The following is a 22,528-nucleotide window of genomic DNA, read 5'->3' as shown; positions in this document are numbered from 1 at the left end:
GAATTTATCTATTTTATTTATTCTTTTAAAGAACCAAATCTTTGATTCATTAATTCTTTGTAATTATTTTTTAGTCTCCATTGTGTTAATTTCTGCCATGAGCTTTATAATTTCCTGACTTCTTTGTGCTCTGGGTTTGACGTGCTCTTCTTTTTCTAGGAACTTGAGGTGCAGCATAAGATTGTATATTTGTGCTTGTTCTGTTTTCCTGAGGTGGGAGTTCACTGGTATAAATTTCGCTCTGAGGACTGCTTTCATTGCATCCCACAGGTTCCTGTAGGTTGTATGTACATTTTTGTTTGATTGTAGATAGTGTTTAATGTCTACTTTGATTTCATCTGTGACCCATTGGTTGTTCAGGAGGATGATATTTAATTTCCAACTGTTTATGGAGTTCTTGTGTTTTCTTTTGTCATTAATTTTCAATTTCATTGCACTATGGTCTGAGAGAATACATGGGATAATTTCAATTCTTTTGCATTAACTTAAACATGTTCTATGTACAAGTATATGGTCTATTTTAGGTAACATCCCATTTGCAGTTGAGAAGAATGTGTATTCTAATGCTGTTGAGTAGAACACCCTGTAAAGGTCTACTACATGCATATGTTCACAAATTTGGTTACCTTCGCTTATTTCTTTCCCAATTTTCTGTCTAGTTGATCTCTTTTTTTGACAATGGTGTGTTAAAGTCCCCTATGGTGATTGTGTTGCTACTTATGTCATTTTTCACATCTGTTATTATTTGTCTTATATAGCTTGGTGCTCCTATATTTGGTGCATACATGTTTATGATTATTATCTCTTCCTCTTGAAGCTACCCCCTCACAAGTATATAGTGACCTTCTTTACCTCTTTTGATTGTTCTTGGTTTGAAGTTCACATTGTCTGCAAACAGAATAGCTACACCTGCTTTTTACTAGTTCCTGTCACATGGAGTATAGTTTTCCATCCTTTAATTTTCAGTCTATGAATTTCCTTTTGACTTAAATGTGTTTCTTGTATACAGCATATGGTTGGGTTTTGTTTCCTGATCCACTCTGCTAGTCTGCTACTTTTGGTTGGTGCAGTGAGACCATTTACATTGATGGTTATAACTGCTACGTACTGGCTTACCTTTGGATGCTATTTTCCTGCTGTTGGATCCTCCTTTTTCCCTCTGTTTAATTGCTTGCTCCACTTGGTGGTTCCTTTCTGTTGTTGTCTTGAAGTTGCGGTCTGTTTCATCCCTTTCTAGAATACCTTTTAGTACTCTTTGTAGAATTGGTTTGGCTCTCAGGAATTTCTTCAGTTGTTTTTTATCATGAAAATATTTTATTTCTCCTTTAAATTTGAAAGAGAGTTTTGCAGGGTACATGAATGTGGGTTAGAAGTTGTTTTCTTTCAGTATCTGAAATAATTCACCCCAAGCTTTTCTTGCCCTCATGGTGTGTGTTGAGAATTCTGCCGTGATTCTGATAAGCTTTCCTTTATAGGCGGTCTGTTTCTTTTCTCTAACAACTTTTAATATTCTGAGCCTGTGTTGAGTTTCTAGGATCTTGGTCACTATATGTCTGCGTGTAGATTTATTTTGGTTATGATTAACTGGAGTTCTATATGCTTCACTTGTTTGGATATTCGATTCTTTTTCCATGCCTGGGAAATTTTCTGCTATTATTTCTGCAAATATTCTTTTTATGTCATTTGTGTTGACACCTGCTGTTTCATTCATACTTATTAATCTCACATTGTTTTTCTTTCTTTCATCTTGCAATTGTTGAATTGTTATTTCCTGGTTCTTTGTTGTTTTTAAGAGATCCCTCCTTTCATGTTCATTAGTAGCAATGCTGTCTTGAAGGTCTGAAAGTCTGTCTTCAGCTTTGTTCAGGCAGTTTTGTCAGCTTTCAATGGAATTTTTAATTTCCTTGATATCTGTTTGAATCTGTTTCATACCTTCTAGTTCTTTTCTATATTGTTCACTGAAGGTTTCCATGAGTTGTCTATACTCTTCTATTTTCTTGTCCATGTCATCTTTGGATATGCGAAACATTTCTTTCCTTATTGTTGTCATTTCCTTTTCCACCTGAGACATTATTTCTGATCTGATGTCTTCTATGGCCTGATGGAGTTGTTTCTTAACTTCAGTTGCTATCATTTCAGAAAGTTCAGGTGCAGGACTTCTAGGCTCTTCTGTATTGATGTCTTCTGGACATTTTTTTGCTGGTGTGGATGTCTGGGATTGCATTTTGCTCCCTCATTTTGTCATTTTTGAAGATTCAGAAGCTTCCTACAGTGCAGCCTCACTCTCCTGATTGTATGTGAGCTTCAGGGAGAGAGTCTGATGATCACCAGTGCTCAGTACAGCTCCTGTGCTTGTGAGTGGTGGCAAGATTGGATCCCAGATGCTTCTGAACTCTCCTGCATTTAGTTGGCTCCCAGGCATGTGTGGGAAAGGCAGGGGAAGCTCACCAGAGTTCCTGAGACTGCCTGAGGTTCGGCTCAGCTTACACAAGAGTAGTGGGGATACAGGTTATATTCACCGAGGTTTCAAGTATTACCCAGGACAGAGCCTGCCTCCCACACTGGCAGGAGAGGGGTGAGGGTGGACTTGCTGAGGCTGCTGACTCTGTCCAGGTTTCACCTGAGCTCCCAGGGGCTGTGTGAGTTGTTCTGGCAGTGACCACCAGAGCTCCAGAGGTTGTCCAGGATCCATGTGCCTCACACACTAGTAGGGGATTCACCAGAGTGGCTCACCAGGTTCCTAAAGGTGCCTGGCTTTCAGTCTAGCCCTGGCAGACATGCTATGTGTGTGACAGGTAGCCACCAAGGCCCCAGAGGGCACCCAAGTTGCTGCCTGCCTTGCACGCTGGTCAGAGAGGTGCTACCAGGACTCACTGGGCTTCTGAAGATGTCTGGGATTCAGCCCAGCCAAAGCAGACACACTACGGTTGTGGCCAGTAGGCACCAGCGCCCCACAATAAAGTTTTCATTGTCTTTCCTGAAGCCTTAATGGTCAAGAGGAGGAAGCAGATAATGTAAAGCTTTTTATGAATCTTAAGAATACAAAATATAGTAATTCAGCTTTAAAAAAAACAATGAAAGTCATTGTACAAAACTGTAACTCAAAAAAATGAGACTATCAGTATAATGACAGATTTCTCAACAAAAAGCTTGAAAGTCAGGATATCTTCTAGGGAATATTTTCAATCACTACCCCATAAGAAACCTGATCTCAGCCAAGATTATTATAACCTGGAAAATACCCATCAAAGCTGTTGGCAAAAAAGCATTCACAACAAAGTTAATCTAAAGAAATTTATCACCACCAAACCAGCATTATAGAAATTAACTCCTGGGGTAATTCCAAGCAGACACAACCAGACAAATATCATTAGAGTGCAAATGACATAATACACCTAACTTGAAGAGTCCTTAAATGGAAGGAAGAAAGAAAAGAAGCTGCCATGCAAAACTAGTACAATAACAGGATCGACACAGACAGACAAACTGGAACTAAAGCCAAAACCTAACTATGTGCTGTATACACCAGACACACCACATCCATTAAAAAACAAACAAACGTAAACTGAAAAAGAACTGATGGAAAACAATACTGCATGTAACCAGAGCAGAGAAAATGCTGGAATATATGTGGTAATTTCATGCAAATTAGAATCCAACTCAATACTGATCAGAAGAGACATCACACTTCACAATGGTAAAGAGAATAATTCAGAAGAAAGAGATAACTTTAAATATATGTGAACCAAAAGTTGGTACACCCAATCTCTTAAAAGAAAAATAACTAGGCATATAATTCCAAAAGAACAGATATACACCAGTACATTCATAGTGAAAGACTTCAATACCCTACTCTCACAAGTGTATCCAAAACACAAAGGCTGAAAACATTCTAAAGCTGCCAATTACAGATGGACATCTTTTGTAGACATACACACACATTCTCACACAAACACGGATAATGTGCTCATTTGCCAAAGTATACAATAGTCATGACATTGTGGGGAGAAAAATCTTAGAGGGGTTAGTATTATCAAAAAATACTAAAAAAAGAAGCAAAAGTTTTATATTACCAGTATCCCAGATCAGTAGATACACATGTAGGTATAGGGATGAAGTCTATTTGCCACTGTTTCCCAGGATGGGACCCACATGACTGTACTGATTCAGGCAATGGAGGAGATAAGCCTGTGGGTTGCGTAGGGCACAGATAGAACATGTCTTCCAGACCTGAGTTACAACATTATAGATTCCAGGCTCTATAAGAAACTAAGTTCCACAGTGGTGGTGTCATGTTGTCCAAAGTGGAAGCTATCATGTATGGAACTAATGACTTTCCATTACTTCCACTGTGACAAAACCACTGGGGTCCCACATAACACCATTGGGCCCTTTGTGTCCCTCACTGCTTACAAAACATTTGAAGCTCTTTGGTAGACTGCCCTCTTCTAAGTCAAAATCTTGGAATGGAGCTATTAGTACAGCTGTTAGTAGGCCAGAATTACAAAGAAAGTGGACTATTTGGCAGGGAAATCTGCATCAGAATTCCTCTAAAAACAGGATCAATGGAGGCCTGATGTCCCCTGCAGTGGGCAACTTCTTCATCTCTTGCGTGATTCACCACCTCAAGAGGTTGAGGATTTCTGCCCATGTTTTAGTGCGGAGTGTTGAATAGTCAAAAGTGCTCTATCTTAAAAAGTAAAAAATAGAGATATACCTAGTGTCAGTTACAAAGCTATTCCAGAAAAACTGTGTTCAGCCTGTGGAAATGAGAGCCTGCAGAGAAATCAGAGTGTTTCTAATCCACACAATAGACACAGGTAAGTTGACAGAGGAGAAGAAAATAGGATTCATTGCTACAGGATAAATAGCTCAAGACTGCAGATCAGAGACAGTGCAGTGCATTTGGAGCAGTTGTGTAGCTAATCTGTTGAGGGGGGAATCAGCTAAAGCAACTCTGCATGCAACAGCATTCCAGAAGAAAGCAGGGCTAGCACTTCCATTTTCAGTGCGCAAGTGGAGAGTGTCAATGAGGAAAACAAGTTCTGTCTTTGGACAGAAGACCCTGGGGGATGCCCCCTTGCTTCAGTATATGAATGGGGCTTGACTGTGGTATAACTTGTCCCTCTAATGTCATCCTTTATAATACTGCTGCCATAGGTGAACCATGTGCTAGCTTGCACCATTCATGGCTGGTTTCTCAGATCAACATGGCTGGCATAATGCTGTGTGATGGTCCATTCATACTCATATTCTGTGTTGGTTTGTTGCTAAGAGTTTGGTTGAGTTTAAAACAATTCAAAATTGAAAAGAATCATCTGGGTTTTTATCAAGAACTTCATCTAGTATTTAGTGAGCTTTTCTGCAGTCATCAGCAAATGTCCCTTGAGTTTTAATAGAGCTTAACTTGATTTTGAAATAGAACTATGACCATTGGTCCTACACTTATCTCAGAAGATTCCTGGATGAAGAATCACTTAGTGGCCTAGCAGGTACCTAGGCCAACACTGTGATACTCCCATCCAGTCACTTGGAAAAGTAAGCAACTTGTCAGTTTTCCTAGGCTAACTGTTTGCAGTCCTTTCATGGTTACTCCAGGAGAGAAGCCATGCATTAATAGCCACGGGTGAGTTGACATGGGTGAACTGTACCACTTCCTCATTGATTGCTCTGAAATCTTATATTTGAAGATATTCTCCTGATGGCTTGTCCACTAGTAAATTGAGTGTATTGCCTGGAGACTGGTATGGTGCCAGCATTCCTCTTGCAAATACCTTACAAATAATGAGTTTATCTCCAATTTGGCTTCTTTTGTAAGGAAATTTTGCCATCTGTGAAGGTATAGATTAAGGTCTTTTAGCTAATGACTCATGGAGGGGCCTTGATAACCCTCCCTGGTGTGCCATCACACCATGCTTAAAGATTTATTCTCAGGGGAGACTTTGGAATTCACACCCTCAGGATGCCAAGGACGCTAGAACCTAGGACAGGTTGCCAGAGGTTTTAGTATCACAGTGGCCTTGTTAAGGATGAGTATATATCTTCCAATTTTGGTTTGGGGTGCACCAGTGTCCCCATAAAGGCAGCTTCAAAAAGAATTCTTCCAAATGAAATTTCAGAGTAGGGTTATAAATACTGTCCTGTTAACTCCCTCAAGGCCCACTAATTTGGAATGGGTTGAAATCTCACCCAAGTAAGCAGCTAGAACTGAAAGGTTACACCATTGCCACAGAGGAATGTAATTTTTGGCCTAGTTCACCAAAGTTCCCCAAGGTTCCTGTTAAGTAATAATGATACTGTCATGTGGGAGCCCTGCAGACCCCCTCAGGTACAATAAGACTCACTCTTTCCACCTTATCCCCTTGTTACTATAATGAGGCTTGAGCTGGTTCCTCTCTGGGAATGAGGTGTCTATCTTCCAATGCCAAAAGTCTTGTGTGTTCTGACAGGTCGAATTAGGTGTAGGTAATTTCTCAGGGTATTCCTTTGCCCAGTGTCCTATTCGCTTGCTCTTGAAGCTCTCTGAGTTGCTCCCATCACTCTGGATTTCCTTAGATTCCCATGGAGTTGTGAGCTTTGTCATGAGCCTTATGAAGCAAGTTGAGAATGGATTTAGACTACCCCCTTTCTTATCCAGTTCTCCTTTGTATCCTGCTTCATCGTGGTTATGGTACACCAAATAAACTTTATTGAGCACTTGCCTTATTTAAGTTTGTGGTCCTACTTGGAGTTTTCGGAGTTTTTCTCTAATATCCTGAGGTGACTGTTTAATGAAATACTGCATTAAGTTAATCTGAGCTTCTCTCAACTCAGAGTCTAAATTCGTGTATTAATGGAGTCCCTCTTCAAGCAGATGTTGAAAAATGACTGGAATGTCATCAGATCCCTGACTAATAGATCTGAGCTTACCAATGTTCACAGATTTAGGGATCTCTTGTCACATACCATCTAAAATGTCTTTCATGATTTGACTTCTCCACCCATTATAATCTCAAATGGGCTACTCTTGGGACTCAAATAATGCATCAGTTGTCAATTATCAGAGAGGGAAGCTGTAAAGGCTTCATCACTGACCTGATTTTCAGTGTTTATAACAATTTTTCTGCTGGGCAATGAGTGATGCGAATGATTTGGTCATCTCACCCATTCACATCAAAAGTTACTGTTAGGGTATGGAAAACAGCAGCATATTTTTCAGTATCCTCTGAAAATCTACTCAAATTTTCCTTGCACTTTTGACTGTAACTAAAAAAAGAAGAAGCACATGGACTATAGTACTGGTATTTGTCATGCTCAAAATTGTAGGGTAGCAGTGCATTTAAAATACTGAGTTTCCTGAATTTTGGTCCCTATTGTAAATAGACCAAGGCCTCTTAATGGGTGGATCTAAGAGATGGCTGTTGTTTCTGGAGGGTAGTGACTGAGCAGGCTGCTAAGGAGGTAGCTTGTAAAGAGGAGGAACTGACATCATGGAGTCCCCTGTAGCATTAACTCCTGAGGGATGATGACTCCTTGGGTGCATGTCAGGCCTGGATTAGTGGCACATAAAGGATTGAACATGAGGTACCTCTGAGCATTTTTCTTGTTCCTTACAGTAAAGTTATAATTGAAATATACAAATACGTTTCAGGCTGCCATCTTGTCCAAGTGGATACAAAGGCCATTTTTTATTGAGCAGGACTATAAAATGATTTCTGTAAAGGGCCTCAGGGTGGAATTCATTCCATTGGTTAACTGGAGATCAAAGCAGGAACTTAGAAGAAATAGAAGAGTTTGTGTTCGTCTGCAGAGGGAAATAGTAAAAATTAATTTCTAGTGTTTTAGCAGGCCTATCTGTCAGTAAGTCCCCATTAGTGCATTAGTGAGGATCTCACACACATCTCTTGATATCCTGAGGCTTTCGGCCTCAGCTGTATGACCTGGAAAGCGTGAAATTTGGGGGAACTGGCAATCTTGTCCATAGATCAGTCACTATTAGTGGTGACCTGTCAAGACATCCCTTGCTAGAGGAACTGTGCCTCTGTCAGTCCAAAATAGTGGGGACCAGGCAGGGTATCTTCTCAGAGCCTGAGGTTTTTGGCCTCAGTGATGTGACCTGATAAAGCTAAATTTCTTGGGATTTAGCAGGCCCGTCCCTGGCTCAGTCTCTCTAACCAGGCATACCACCTAATGCTTGCAATGCTCTCTGGGTCAGTCGTCCACTGTGGAGACCAGACAGGGGATCTTTTGATAGCCTCACACTTTCAGTCCCAGGGGTAAAACCTAATAAAGCTGAATTTCCTGAGGTCTACCAGGCTTGTCTATGGATCAGTCACCAAAAGTGGTACCAGAAAGGGCATCTCCTGATATCAGGTGTGTCCTTGAGGCAGTTGCCAGTAGCAGGAATCCAACAGGGCATCAACTGCCAGAAGGCTTGTCCCTTTGTGAAGAGTCATCTGACTAGATCAAGCCATAACGTGTACATATACGGTGACAAAAATCTCACAAAACATCAGGTACGCTGGTCAATGAGTGAAAAATCAGCACTCCCCATGATAAATGGCAGAGAAATGGGACCCAGAAGTCTTGGGCTGATTTAGAGGCAGCAGGAGGCACAGTGAATTAGCTGACAGCACTCCATCCACCCTGTGACCAGCAACATGAGAGAGGGATGCAGATGCAGGATTTAAGCAGCCTTAAGGCAGCAGGGTATGAGTGGGAAATCAGCACTGCATGAGAGAGGAGAAAGGAGAAGGACCATGCAGCCTGAGCTGTCTCTGCTGTAGCACCAAGAGCAGTGAGTAAGCCTAGAGTTTTTGAAAACTGCCAGCTAGAGTGGAGGAGAAGAGGCTTTGCAAGGACCAGGAGGGACTAACTGTATGTGGGATTGGAGAAACTTCAGGCTGTCTCTGTCTGAAGGCACCACAGCAACTCTAAGAGTGATGCAGAGAAGTCATGATGAGGAGATACGGATAGGCTGCTGGGAGACATGGAAAGTTGTGGGCTGAAGACTGGCAGCAGCCTCCATACATAGCAACCAAGAACAGCTCCAGCCACACTCAGCGATAATCTTAATGCAGACTTTCTGGGATTATCCAGCTCAGTTCATGGTACAGACTTGGATACTACCACAGAAAAGTGACCCCCAGAAAAATTTTATTGTTTTACATCTTTTTTTTTTTACATCTTTTTTTAATTATCTTTTTGTTCTTTTTCAGTTGCTTAAACTTTTACTTTTATTGTTTGCTTTGTTTTCTTCATATTTTCTCTGTCTTTCCTGAACTGTCTGATGTGAGTTTTGGATATTTTCATGTGAGTGAACAGTGTCTCTGGCCTATCTGGCTTTGCTATCTTTACCTCTCTCTTTTTTATTTTTTCTCTCCTGTGGTCTTGTCCTGTTTCCAAAGCGTCAATGATCATCCTTTGTCCTTTAGCCTTGTTTCCACTATATTTCTGATCATTTATCTATGTGATTTCTTTGTATACCTCTTAAAATTCCCCACCAGATGGTAAAATCACTCCACTAAAGGGAAGCTCACTCTACACAAGCTGCTCATTTGTTTTAGATTTTTTAAGTATATATATTTTTTTTGTTTTTGTTTTTTTTGGTTTTTCTCCGGTACCGGGAACCGAACTCACGACCTTGCGCTTGCCAGGCAGGCGCTTTTGCCGCTGAGCTAGATCCCCAGCCCCTTTTAAGTATATTTTTAAGTCTTGCTCATATAGTTAAAAATATGAAAGTAGTAGTTACTACAGTCTGGCAGGTTTTAAGCTGTGCTTGATGGTGGTGGTATTGCTAATTGTACTACTTTGGCCAATATTTATCTTTTTGTAACTATTTTTTCTTTCTTATATGTCAAATCTGTGATTGTCTGGAGTTGTAACCATCACCATAGTGCAGCACAGAAGTGTTGGTACTGAGCCAGATACTACCTTCTCATTCCTAATAAACTGATGTTAGGCTCTTGGGAAAGATATACAGTTCAAAATACAGCTGCACTTAGAAAATACCTCAGAGGAGTAGATAATGCCTACTACAGCCTCCATACTAGTGATAAAGCTGTCTCCCATAAGGAATTCATAATCATCAGCACAGAAATGAAAATTCACAAATAAAAGATGGTAAGATGCAGAAGCAAAATGCAACCACAGACCTCCAGCCCACACTGGCAAAGTCTAGATGACAATGAAAAAAAGACATCAGAAGTCACACACCTGATTTTCTGAAATGGTAGCAGCAGACATAAAAAAGAAAGATGACTGAGGATATAGTAAAAATCAGATCACAGAAAATCTCTTCTGGAAAAAATATCACAATCTAACTCGCTTCACAGTTAATCTAGAAAATACACAAATCAAAAATAGAGGAGCTCAGGAAAATGATGAGTACCATAAAGATCCAACATTGGGAAGAAATGGAATCCACAAAACAGATTCATAGAGATATCCAGGAGATTTAAAATACCACTGAAAGTATTCAGGGTCAACTGAATCAAGGTTAGGAGGGAATATTAGATCTGCAGATATGGTTGTGTGATTATGCTAAGATTTCCTAAAAATAGCAACTGGCCACGAAAAACCAATCCAACAAAAGCAAGATAATACAAAGAAGAACAACATTACATTAATTCGAGTCATTGAGAAAGAAGACAAAGCAAATGTCATTAAAAACCTACTCAGACAAATAATGACCAAAAACTTCTGATATAGTAGAAAGGTATTTGACAGAAATAAGTAAGGCACATACACTCCAATTAGCTATGGCCAAAACAAATTTATGCCAAGGCATACAGTAATCAAGATATCACAAATTCAGCCCAGGAACATATAATTAAAAGCTGTTAGAGAAAAGAATAAATCACCTCTAAAGGGAAGGACACCAGAATCACAGTAGACATTTCAATTCAAATGTATTTGTCAAGAAGAGGTTAGAGTATGGTATTTCAAGTTCTGAAACAAAGCAACCACCAACATAGATTGCTGTACCCTTCAGAAGTACTTAAAACTCATTGGAGAAAAAAGAAACTTCCATGAAAAAGATCTAAAAACATTTATGAACAAAAAAACAGCTCTAGAAAATGTTCTAAAGTATATTTTAGAATGTGAAAAATAAAACTATAAACTCAAGAACACCAAAACAAAGAAGCCACGAAGCAAGGAAGTGATTACTCAGAGTGGCAGGACAGGGAACTAAAAATAGGAAAATGACATGATAAGGAGAAGTCAACGCATATAAATTCTAAACATCGATGACAATAGTAACAATTCACCAATCAAAATAACAGACTGACAGAATTTATCAGGTGCCAAGAAAGTCAAAGGATGGAAAATAATACTTTATGAATTAAGAGCCCAGACAAAAGCAGGAGTAACTATTCTATTTGTACACAAAGTGAACATCAAGCTAAGATGATCAAAAGAGATCAACAAGGTCACTATATATTTGTTAAAGGAAACCACCAAAAAGAAAAGAGAGAATCAGAAATGTATATGCCCCAAGTAATGGCACACAGAACTAAGTATAGGAAACAAATAATAACCAAAGTGAAAAATCAAATAAGCACTTACACAGTGATAATGGGGAACTTTAATACCCCATTGTCAAAAATAGATCAATTAGACAAAAACCCAACAAAGATATATCAAAAGTGAAACAACTGTGTGAACAAGTAAACTTAGTAGATATCTACAGAGGGTTCCACCCCACAACATCAAATATACCTACTTCCACTTTTACCTGGGATATTCTCCCAAATAAACCACATACTGGTTCCTACAACAGGCTTAAATTAATGGAAAGCAACTGAGAATACCTCAAATGTATTTTCAGACCATAGAGCAATGAAAGTGGAAATCAATGACAGAAGAAATCACAAAATTCCATAAACACATAGAATAAGAAATGGATTAAAGAAGAAATTAAACAAAATGTTAAACAGCGTCTACAATTAAAAGATAATGTTGTTTCAACATACAGGAACATATGGGATGAATGAAATAAATCCTATGAGGAAAATTTATAGTGGTCAGCACTCACACCAGGAAAACAGCCAGCTCAAATAAACAACCTAATGTTCAACCTCATACTGCTAGATAAAGAAAACAAGTCAAGTCCAAAGCTTATACAGGGGAGGTAATTATAAATATCAGAGCAGTAATTAATGCAGTATCTAAAAGTAATACAAGAATGAATCAAAGAGATAGTTTTTTGAAAGATTTCATTATATTGATAAAGCCTTATCTAAAGTTATAAAAATGAGACTCAATTCCGTGCAATTAGTCTGTGAACAAGTGATGTCAAAATGAAGATGGTGAAGTCAAAACTGATCCTCCAGAAATCCAGAAGATCATCAATACCTGCTATAAGAAAATTTATTTATGATTACAGAAAACTTAGAGGAATTGGATAGCTTTGTTGACACATATGAATTAGAAAGTTGAGTCAAGAAGATACAAATATTCCAAATAACCCAGTATCAGTGAAAGAAATTGAAGATGTAATTACAAACTTACAAGGAAGTAAAATACAGGTCCTGATGGACTCACTGCTGAACTGTACAAGAAATTTAGAGAACATCAAATGGCATTATTCCTCAAATACTTTAGTGAAATTAAAAGGGAGGCAATACATTCAAAGACATTGTTGAAAGCAAGTATTACGCTGAAAACAAAACCAGCAAACCAACCAATGTAAAAAAATATACTACAGGCCAATGACCCTAATGGATATTGTTGCAAATATCCTCAGAACGTATGTGTGTTTAAGCACAGTCTGGGCAATTCAAAAAAAATCTTTCTCAAAAATGAAAATAAAAGAGGCCTGGGAGGGTAGCTGAGTGTAAAGGCCTTAGTATCACCCCTAGAAAATTATGAAATGACAGAACTGTTTTTCTGATGAGACAGAAGTGTACAGTGTGGATATAAAACACTATTGCCAAAATAAGTTTCTGACAGACAGTATGTTTTCTTTAAGAAGAGCAGCGATCAACAAATGGGATGAATTCAAGCCAAAATCTTCTGTAAAGCAAAAGAATCAATCACTATAGTGAAGAGATAACAGTATGGGGAAAAAATTGCCTGCTATTCTTCAGACAGAGGAAAAATATCTAAAACATACAAAGACGTTAAAAAAGGTAAACCATGCAAAATTAAAGACCCAGTCAAGAAATGGGCAAGAAAAATGAAGAGACACTTCCCGAGGAAAAAATGCAAATCATTAGCAACTATATGAAAAAATGTGCATAATCTCTATCCATCAGAGAAATGCAATTAATGCAATTCTAAGATTCCATCTTACTCCAGAAAGAACAGTAATCATTAAGAATTCAATCAATAAATATTGGAAAGTCTGTGGTAAAGAAGGAACCCTCCTTCATTATTGGTGGGGATGCAAACTAGTACAACAGTTATAGAAATCAGCATGGAGAGTTCTTAAAGAACTGAAATTAGATATTCCATAGTACCCAACGATCCCCTTACTAGGTATCTCCCCCAAAGAGTTTAAGGCATCATACTACAGTGATACTAGTTTGCACACCATAATTTAAAGTAGAACAATATGCAAAAGGTAAATCCTAGAAATAGTCTGTATACCAATGAACACATGATTGGATAAAGAAAAAATAATATGTGTATATAATGGAATACTGTTCTGCTGTAAATAATAGATTTGAGACATTTGTAGGAAAATGGATGCACCTGGAAAATATAACGTTGAGTGAAATAAACCAGACTCAGAAGCTTAAATACCGTATGGCTTCTGTCATTTGAGTGAGGCAAAGTACAAAAAAGAGAATAATAAGGATGGACAGAAAGGGACAAGGAGATGGATCTCTTGCATTAGGGAAGTGGTCCAAAGGAAAAAGTGTGAGGGGTGAGGAAGGGAAGGGGAAATAAGTTGAATAAAGTTAAACCTTGTACTAGAACCTACCAACCTAAATTAATGTAACTATTATGTGCCCTTACATGAACTGAGATTAATAATATTGACAAGAATGAAAAATGAGATGGAGGGATTACAGGATGAGGGGGGAAGGGGTGAAAATAGGGGAAAAAAAGGAAAGATGAGGTATGGACATGTAACCCCTTCTCAAATGGCTGTAAACTGCATGAACAGTAATATCAATAAAAAAATTTACAAGATGATGCCAGCTGCTAAGGCAAATGTAAAACAGCAAAGTGTATGAAAGTTGAGACCACAATGTGACATGAAATATATCAGACACAGAAGGTTAAACACAGAATCACAATGTTTCTCTTATACAAGAAACCCAAAGTATAAATAACTAATGATGAAAAGAAAAGAGAGATGATATGAAACCTGCAGATAGATTTTGGAGATAGGAAGTAGATATGAGGATGGGTGAAGATGAAAGAAAGGGGAAAATAAAAAAGGATCAAAATGTGATTGTATATACACCAATTTCCCACAATGAGTACACATTATGCATAAAAAACATGTAGCAATATATCATACATGTTATAATGATTTTTACCATGAGATTAGTCAGATTTCTTCAGTATTTCAAGTATGCAAACACATGCATGTTTTAAAATAACTTTTAAAATTATTAAAATGGTAAATATTGTGTTATGTATATATTTCATCATCATTAAAAATAACCATTAGCAAGATACAAAGCAACACCCCAAAATTAGTATTATTTCTATACATAATAATGAACCTCCTAAGAAAGAAAGCAGGGAATGAATTCTGTTCAAAATAGCTTTCAAAAATATTAAGTTCTTAGTCATCAACCAATCAGAGAAGGTGAAGGTCTCTCCACTGAACATTAAAAAACACCGAAGAAAGAAACTGTAGAGAATATCAGAGAATGGAAAGATCCCCCTTGTGCATGTATCAGAAGAACTAATAGTGTGAAAATGGCCATACTATCAAGAGAAATTCACCAATTCCATGTAGTCCGATGAAAAACAACTGGGATGAGGGAAAGAAAGAAAGAAGGGAAAGTATGTATATATGTGTACACAGGATAAGTAAGGTAGTTGCACTACTGATTTCTATTGCTTTATGGAAAGGAACTGTAGTGGATTGACAACTGGTAGTCAATTTATAATCCCCAGCTGAACTCAGTAAGCATGGTGCTGGGTGTGGGAGATCCATCTGGGGATTGTCAGCAGCATAAGAGGCAAAACTGGAGAAGGAGAAGTGAGGCTGCTGGGAGCAGAGAGAAGCTGTTGGGAGCTGGTAGAAGCTGTAAGGAGCTGTTGGTTGTTTTGGAAGAGCTCCTCACACTGGCTTTCCTGATGAACTTGGCTGTTTTCATCCTCTGAGGAGCTTGGGACCTCATTGGCACTGAGAATTGCTTGGGTTCACTTTAGGGTAGCTCTAGTCCTCACTTTGATCATAGCTTCCTGGCTCCAGAGAGGAAGATGGTTCACTGCCAGTCTCCTGGAGAAGTTTGCTGCGTTGGCTTCCCTAATGGTAACTCAGCCATCTTGATCATTGGAGGAGCTCGGGATCTCACTGTTGCTGAGGATGGCTGTGGTACCTTTTGGGGGAGCTCTGATGCTTCTGAGTGTCATTTCCTGGCTCCAATGCAGACCCCTGAGCTTGCTAGCACAGATCCTTCATCCTGCTGGCACAGACTTCCTAGATTCCACCACTGACCTTAGGGCCTTTCCAGCACAGATCTGTGAAATGTGCCTGCATGAGATATTGTTATGGGCTCGGGGCCTCCAGTTGGATTCGTGGGAAGCATTGTTATGAGCGCTAGGTCTTAAGCTGGACTCATGCAAGACATTATCATGGGATCCAGGCCTTCAGCTGGATTCTTGGTCTATGCTGTATGGACAGACTTCCTGCACTCTTTTTATATTGTTCTTTGGGTGATTATTGTAAATAATCATATAAAATATGTGTTCTGTATTATATTGTTAACTTTGCAAAATAATCCCCAAAACCAACACAGGAAAAGTTAATGTTTAATTATTCAATCAATATTACATGCCTTTATTTATTTATCTGAGTAACCAATATGAAGATATCAACTGCATGTAAATATACTACATGAAGATATACAGCAACCATTGTTACTTTCCTATCACCTTGCCTAAAATTCTGTATTGCTTGTATTCTTTTTGTGTTATTTTGTAAATGTTTGTGTGTTTGTTAGTATGTTTCTATTCTTTTATCTTTAGAATTAAAGAAAATGCCAATAAGGCTTAGGGATATAACTCAGTGGCACAGTGTCTCCATGGTAAGTGCTATGTCCTTAATTTAATTCCTGATGCAAAAAAATTGCCAAAAATATCCTTTGCAAAATTGTAAAATTCAAACCTGAATTTCATATGGAAATAGCAAAACCCAAAACAGCCAAAAAACATCCTTCTAAGCAAAAGGAGCCATGCTACAATCACCACTACACTAGACTTCAAGCTACACTATAAAAACTGTATAGCACTAGTAAAAACATACAGATGCAAAGCAAGGAAATGGAACACAAGAGACACAAAGAAAATCCAGGGTGCTACCGCCATTTGACTGTTTACAAAAGGGCCAAAAGCACACTAGAGAAAAGATAGTGCCTTAAACAAACTGTGCTAGACAAACTGGATGTCCCCAGTCAAAAAAATGAAAATAGATGCTATCTCTCACTCTGTACTAATATAAAATCAGAATGGATCAAGGAATTCAAGATCATGGTGGGTTAGAGGAAGCAGCACTCACAAGATGTTCAGAAGATACTCATCGAGGTTTGCAGCAACTTGGATGTGAGGGTGGGGTGGAGTGGCGTGGGGATAGCTACATGACAAAACCCAACCATGGGTAGGTCACATGGAGAAGCCCAGCAGATAAAATCTAGTAACTGGGGTGTTTTGAACAAGAACAAGGGCCACTTCTCATCCCAGGACTGCTTACAGTCCATATCACGCCAACATGCCATCTTGGGAAAGTTCAAATCCCCCAGGAGAAGAAGGTGAGCACAGGGGCTGCCAGGGTACTGATGGGTGCCATCTAGGAGCTGCCACCCTGTGCCCACCTTGCCTAACTCTCCTCCTGCAGGACATGGGACCCAGTGACAAGATATTCTCACTAAGGAAAGTGGAAGCCACAGAATTACTCAGAAGACAGTGACTGAGTTAGGACCACTGAGTCCTAGGGACAGAGAGAAGCGAAGTGCCCTGTCCTAGTCAGGGACTGAGAACCAGACACGGAGGGATCTGTCAGACAGTGAGAATCACAGGGGCGTGCTGCAAGTAACTGTGAGCAGTGGGAACAAGAGGTGGAGAAAGGACACTGGAGTATTGTCAGAGCATGTTCTGTCCCACCATCCTCCCAAATCCCAAAGAGTTCTGGGCCTACATATGTGTGCTCCCTTCTGCTGATACCAAGCTGCCACTGGATTCCATGTGAAGGGGTCTTTTCTGCCTGTCTCATCCCTGAATTCACAGGGTGGAAAGAGACCATTTGTGAAGCTGAACATTTGGGACACCAGATCACTGAGAGTAGAAGAAAATTCAGGTCACTGTCCATGGAGGCTATTTCCTGCTGCCTCTTAGAAAACACTAAATAACCCAAGAATAACTGAAATTTGAGATGAGCATATTTGTCCAGGCCTGTAATCTCAGCATTCAGAAGGCTGAGGCAGAAGGATCAAGATCAGTTCAAAGCCATCTCTGGTTATATAAACAAGTTCAAAGCCTCCCCTAAGTAGGGAGACCCTGTCTCAACAGAAAGAAAGGAAACAAAACAAACCAAAGCAAAACAAAACAAAACATAACAAAAGACACCTGGCCTATATTTGTTTATGTGAGTAACCATTTGGAAGATATCACTATGTAATACAACAACCATTGTTAATTTCCTCACTCCTTGTCTGAAACTCTGTATTGCTTGTATTGTTTTTCCATTATTTTGTAAGTGTTTGTGAGTGTGTTAATGTATTTTCATTCTTTTACTTTTAAAATAAAGAAATCTGGCATGAAGGAGCATTGTTTCAACTAAGGAATAATGAGAACATTGAAAAGCTATCAGAACACTGTGGAGGTGCACGGATGCTGTCTCCAGCTTTACCATAGGGGGTCACTGAATTTGCAGGCCAGAAAAACTCTGAGTGGAACTGAGACATGACGACAAATGGTGGGTATAGGAAGCTGAGACAGGTGACCTGAGTGGACCAAGTAGCAGAGCCTGTGGCAGAATCACAGCTGGTGATCCTGAAGTTGCTGAGATTGCTATTTGTCAGTGGGAAGAACATTGGCAACTTGTCAAAGCATTGTGACAACAACTGAGGCTCCTGAAAACAGAGGCCTTATATGTTTATTTTGTGAGGATTGTGTATGTGTGTCTGTGTGTGCGTGAGAGAGAGAGTGTGTGTGTGTATGTATGCGTACATGTGTGTGATTTTCAGTTGTTTTTAGCTACATAACTTTCTTTGTGTGCTTTCATGGGTACAGCAATGTGCGTACATTTTCTATGGTTGCTTGTAAAACACTCCTAGTACTTAATCCCATATACCCACTCCAAAAGCTGTCTGGATGTTACCTAACATCACTTGATCATTATTTCAGTAGTTGAATACAACGTCCCATTACATCTCTCAGATTCTATCTACAAATTCATCCTTCCCTTATCTGTGTCACTTTCCCCAAACACCACGGCCTATCTCTGAACTCTTCCACCATATTTTTTACTACTTGTCTTTCCTTCTCTCCATTTCTATCTATTCATTTCTTTTATACATACACACTTAAAATAAATCTAAAGACTACAGCATGTTGACATCTCACATTAGGTTTCCCCTTCAGCAGAGGTGGATTCTTAGGATTTCTAAAATTAGAGATTCTCTTAGGAAATTGATGGGATTAATAATCCTGTATCTCTTTCACTACCAATGTAAAGCTCTTGCCCCGTCTTTCCTCACTTACCTTTCCAAACACTAGTGAGTTTATCCATGTACCCCTACTTTTCTTCAAAATGAAAGGTATTATAAAAATTTAATTTTTTCTACTTTTCCATGTTAGCATGTATATGATCCTGAGCAACTGTATAGGAATGTTAGTGATCACTTTTGTTTCTATACAGTCTTATGTCGACCAACAGGTTTTGTATCATCAAAAGTCATTACTTCACTCTTCTAACATAGACCTCCTGATAGTTAATAAACTGGGTACAATCATGATGGATACTTTCCTTCACTTTACTCGTAAATGCCTTTCTTTCCCTCTATCCCCACAACCACCCTTCCAAACTCGATTGTTCCCTGAATCTTTCAGGGTATAAAAATAATATTATCAAAAACTACCTTCTCCTTTTTCATTTGCTTTTGTTGCTTTTTAGTCTTCCTGTATTTTTCTCATTTTTTTCTTATTTATTTAAAAAAATTCTTTTCTCTTTTATCTTCTCCTATCTCCCAGAACTTTCCCTACCATTACTAATCCTTTGTATTCCTGGATTTTCACAGGGTATAAAATTTGCAAAAAAGTTTAGGAATCTACTAACTCTAAATGATATGTCATTATGTGATTGACTCCTTGGATGTTAGTATGACCAGCATTTGTTCTCTCCTTGCAGTTGAGTGCTATGAACCAACACTTTCTCTTTCAATAATTTGAGTAGATGTCTGTGCTCTAAATCACTCCCAAAGCTAAAAACGTACCATAGGGTGAAATGAACTTACTAAAGAAATGTGTAGTAGAGTAGCAGAGCTTTGGAGCCCTGCTGATCCGCAACGTTATCAAAGAAGAACAAGAATCACGAGAAAGCAAAGCAAAAGGATGCCTCAATAATTAATTCTTGTCCAAAGGATGATATCATGAGCATGATAGTGGAGGAAAGTCTCAGGCAAAGAACTCAAAAGCCAAAAGTTTGAAGATATCAGGGAATAATGCATGATGAAATTACCAGGATGGTCCATGAGTGCAAAGAAGATATAAACAGATAAAGGAATTCATTAATCAGACTTTCCATGAAATTGAAGCAAACGCAAAAAACTGATTGAATTAGAGACAATGATGAGGAATATGAATCACAACCTTAGTAAAGAACTATAGATTTAGCAAGGCAGTTGGCACATGCCTGTAATCCCAGTTCTTGGGAGGCTGACGCAGGAGAATTGCATGTTCAAACTCAGCCCAGGCAACTCAATGACTGAGCAAGAACCACTCTCAGAAAAAAATAAAGCAAGTATATAAATGAGTGTAGATAGAACCAATCAGGGAGAGGATATCAGGACCCCAGGATAGGCATTGTGCTACTGGTACTTTGGTACTTGCCATGCTTTGCTTTTGGAAAGGAAAAGTATCAAAAAAAATCTGCGTTCGCCGGAATGGGGTAGCAAGTTACAAAAGAGTCAATACCAAAATTTTCCAGCTTGTGTGTTGAGTACTCAGCAAATGATGCAGAAGAGAGCCAACTTTTAGCATCAATATACATCAAGAACCAAAATTTGATAAAATTCAAAGCAATTGCATACCAAAGATTGCTCTAGTAGATCACTTACTCATGGAACTATAAAACAAGAATGCATGAAACGTGGATACAACAGCTAGATGATGCTACATATCCAAATTGATGATATACCTGAGTCAAGGTAGGTGTGGAAAAGAAACTAAACTTGTAAAAACCTCTCAGCAGAAATCATTGAAGAAAATATCCAAAATCGAGAGACTGAAAAAACACTCATGTTAATGAGGCATATAACCCCAAATAAATATGATCAGAAAACACTCCAAAAGACATTGTAGTCAAAATTCTAGAAATTCATAATGAAGACATTCTGAAAGCCATTGGAGCCTGACCACCACTACTAGAGAAGAGACCACCACTGCTAGGCAGACCTGGTGAAGGAAGCTACAGTAGATATTGCAGTGATGTTGGTTACCAAGGACAGGAAGAGGACCGCCATTTTTCTCATGATCGAAGAAGTGGTCCCCCTCAGAGAGAAGATCAATCTGGCTATCCATGGTCAAGATATAATGATTCTGCAGGCTTCCAGAGTGACTATAGTCACATAAGAGATGACTTCAGATGAAAACATTTCTACTCTTCCCATTATACGAGAGACCGGTCTTCTGATGCAAGGGATCCTCCTTTTTGCCAAGAATCACCTGTAGGCAGAAAGGACCATGCAGTCGTTAATATCATGTCACAGAAACCACCACTACTGGAAAAGAGACGTCCACTGCTAGACAGACCTGGGAAGGGAAGCTACACTAGATATTACAGTGATGTTGGTTCCCAAGAATATGGTGAGGGCCTCAGTTTTGCTCATGATGAAAGAAGTTGCCCACCTCACAGAGGAGAAGAATCTGGCTATCAGCTGTCAATATATGATGATTTTGCAAGGCCCCAGAGTGATTCCAGGTACATGGGAGTTGGCTTTACAAGGAAAAGTGCCTACTCTTCCCATTGTACAAGAGACCGGTCTCCTCATATAAGGGATCCTCCTTCTTTCGGAGAATAGCGTGTAGGACAAAAGGAGTCTAGGCAGAAGACATCTGTGTCCAGTGTCAAAAGCAGAAGCTGCTCTGCAGTCCAAAACCAAAAGGACTCTTCCCACCAGCCTCAGCATACAAGTAGAGATGTAACCAATCTTTGAAAACATCAACATACACTTCAATCTCATGTCCAACAGCAGGTCCTTCATCAAAGGTGTTATATGAAACCAACAGGAAAACTGAGAAGGAACTTGCTGAGACTGAAAGCAAGAGCTCTGAGGAAAAGCACCAGACATCAGAGGAGAAAAACTTGCCTGGAATTTCTGAGGTCCAGGTGCAGCCTGCAGCACTGTTATGCATTGAAAAGCCAAAGGAACCAGAGACCGATGCAGCAAACACTACAAAATTTCTTGAAGACAGTCAGCTCAACAGTTGCCCAAAAGCAGAAGCATCCAAAATGGAAGAGATTCAAGAGACTTACCAACAGTACAGTGAAGTTTTTGGGATGGTGGTGAGAATGTTCATTGAGAAAGATCCTTCTCTAGAAAAGTCTATACAGCTTGCACTGAGGAAGAGTTTAGAGAAAATAGGTGAAGAGTGTGTTGAAGAACTCAAGCATTTCATTGCAGAGTATGAGACTTCTATTCAAGATTTTGGAAAGCCTGTTTAGAGGACATAGTAAAGAGGCAAAAAAATGTGTTTCTAGATTTTTTTTCCTGGACTGTGTAGATCCATACTAGATGGAATTTTTGTGATGAAGAGAAATACTTTGTGCCTTTTCAATATCAAATAAATGCCTAAAGCAATGTGTGTAAAATATTTCAGTTATCATTTTTTCTACTTGTAGAACTTACTAATCCATATTCATCTTCCATCCCCCTAAATGGTGACCAGATAATTGTTTAAGCTTTGTAAAAGCATTGCTGGAGGGCAGTTTTCTATACTTACTCATGTTGCATAGTCTCCCAAATGTGTGGTTTGTTTGGTCACATGAGTGTACCTTACAGGTTAGAGATCATTCCAGATAAACCTTACTAGTCTTTTTACATTTCATAGGGAATGATACCATGTGGAAATATTGCAGTTCTGAGTTGTGATTTTTATTATCTTGTTGCTTGCTTGTCTTAGGCTTCATAAATTTTAATAT

General features: G+C 39.0%; 1 pseudogene; it reads left to right on the top strand.

Moving 5' to 3' along the window:
* Nucleotides 1-20,814: 20,814 nt before the first annotated feature.
* Nucleotides 20,815-22,051, top strand: LOC102026041 (annotated as a pseudogene).
* Nucleotides 22,052-22,528: the final 477 nt, after the last annotated feature.

Source organism: Chinchilla lanigera, unplaced genomic scaffold (genome assembly GCF_000276665.1).
Source record: "Chinchilla lanigera isolate Chin_1 unplaced genomic scaffold, ChiLan1.0 scaffold00128, whole genome shotgun sequence".
Lineage (NCBI taxonomy): Eukaryota > Metazoa > Chordata > Mammalia > Rodentia > Chinchillidae > Chinchilla > Chinchilla lanigera.
The sequence above is the reverse complement of the archived record's forward strand: the minus strand, read 5'-3'. Positions and strand labels throughout refer to the sequence as shown.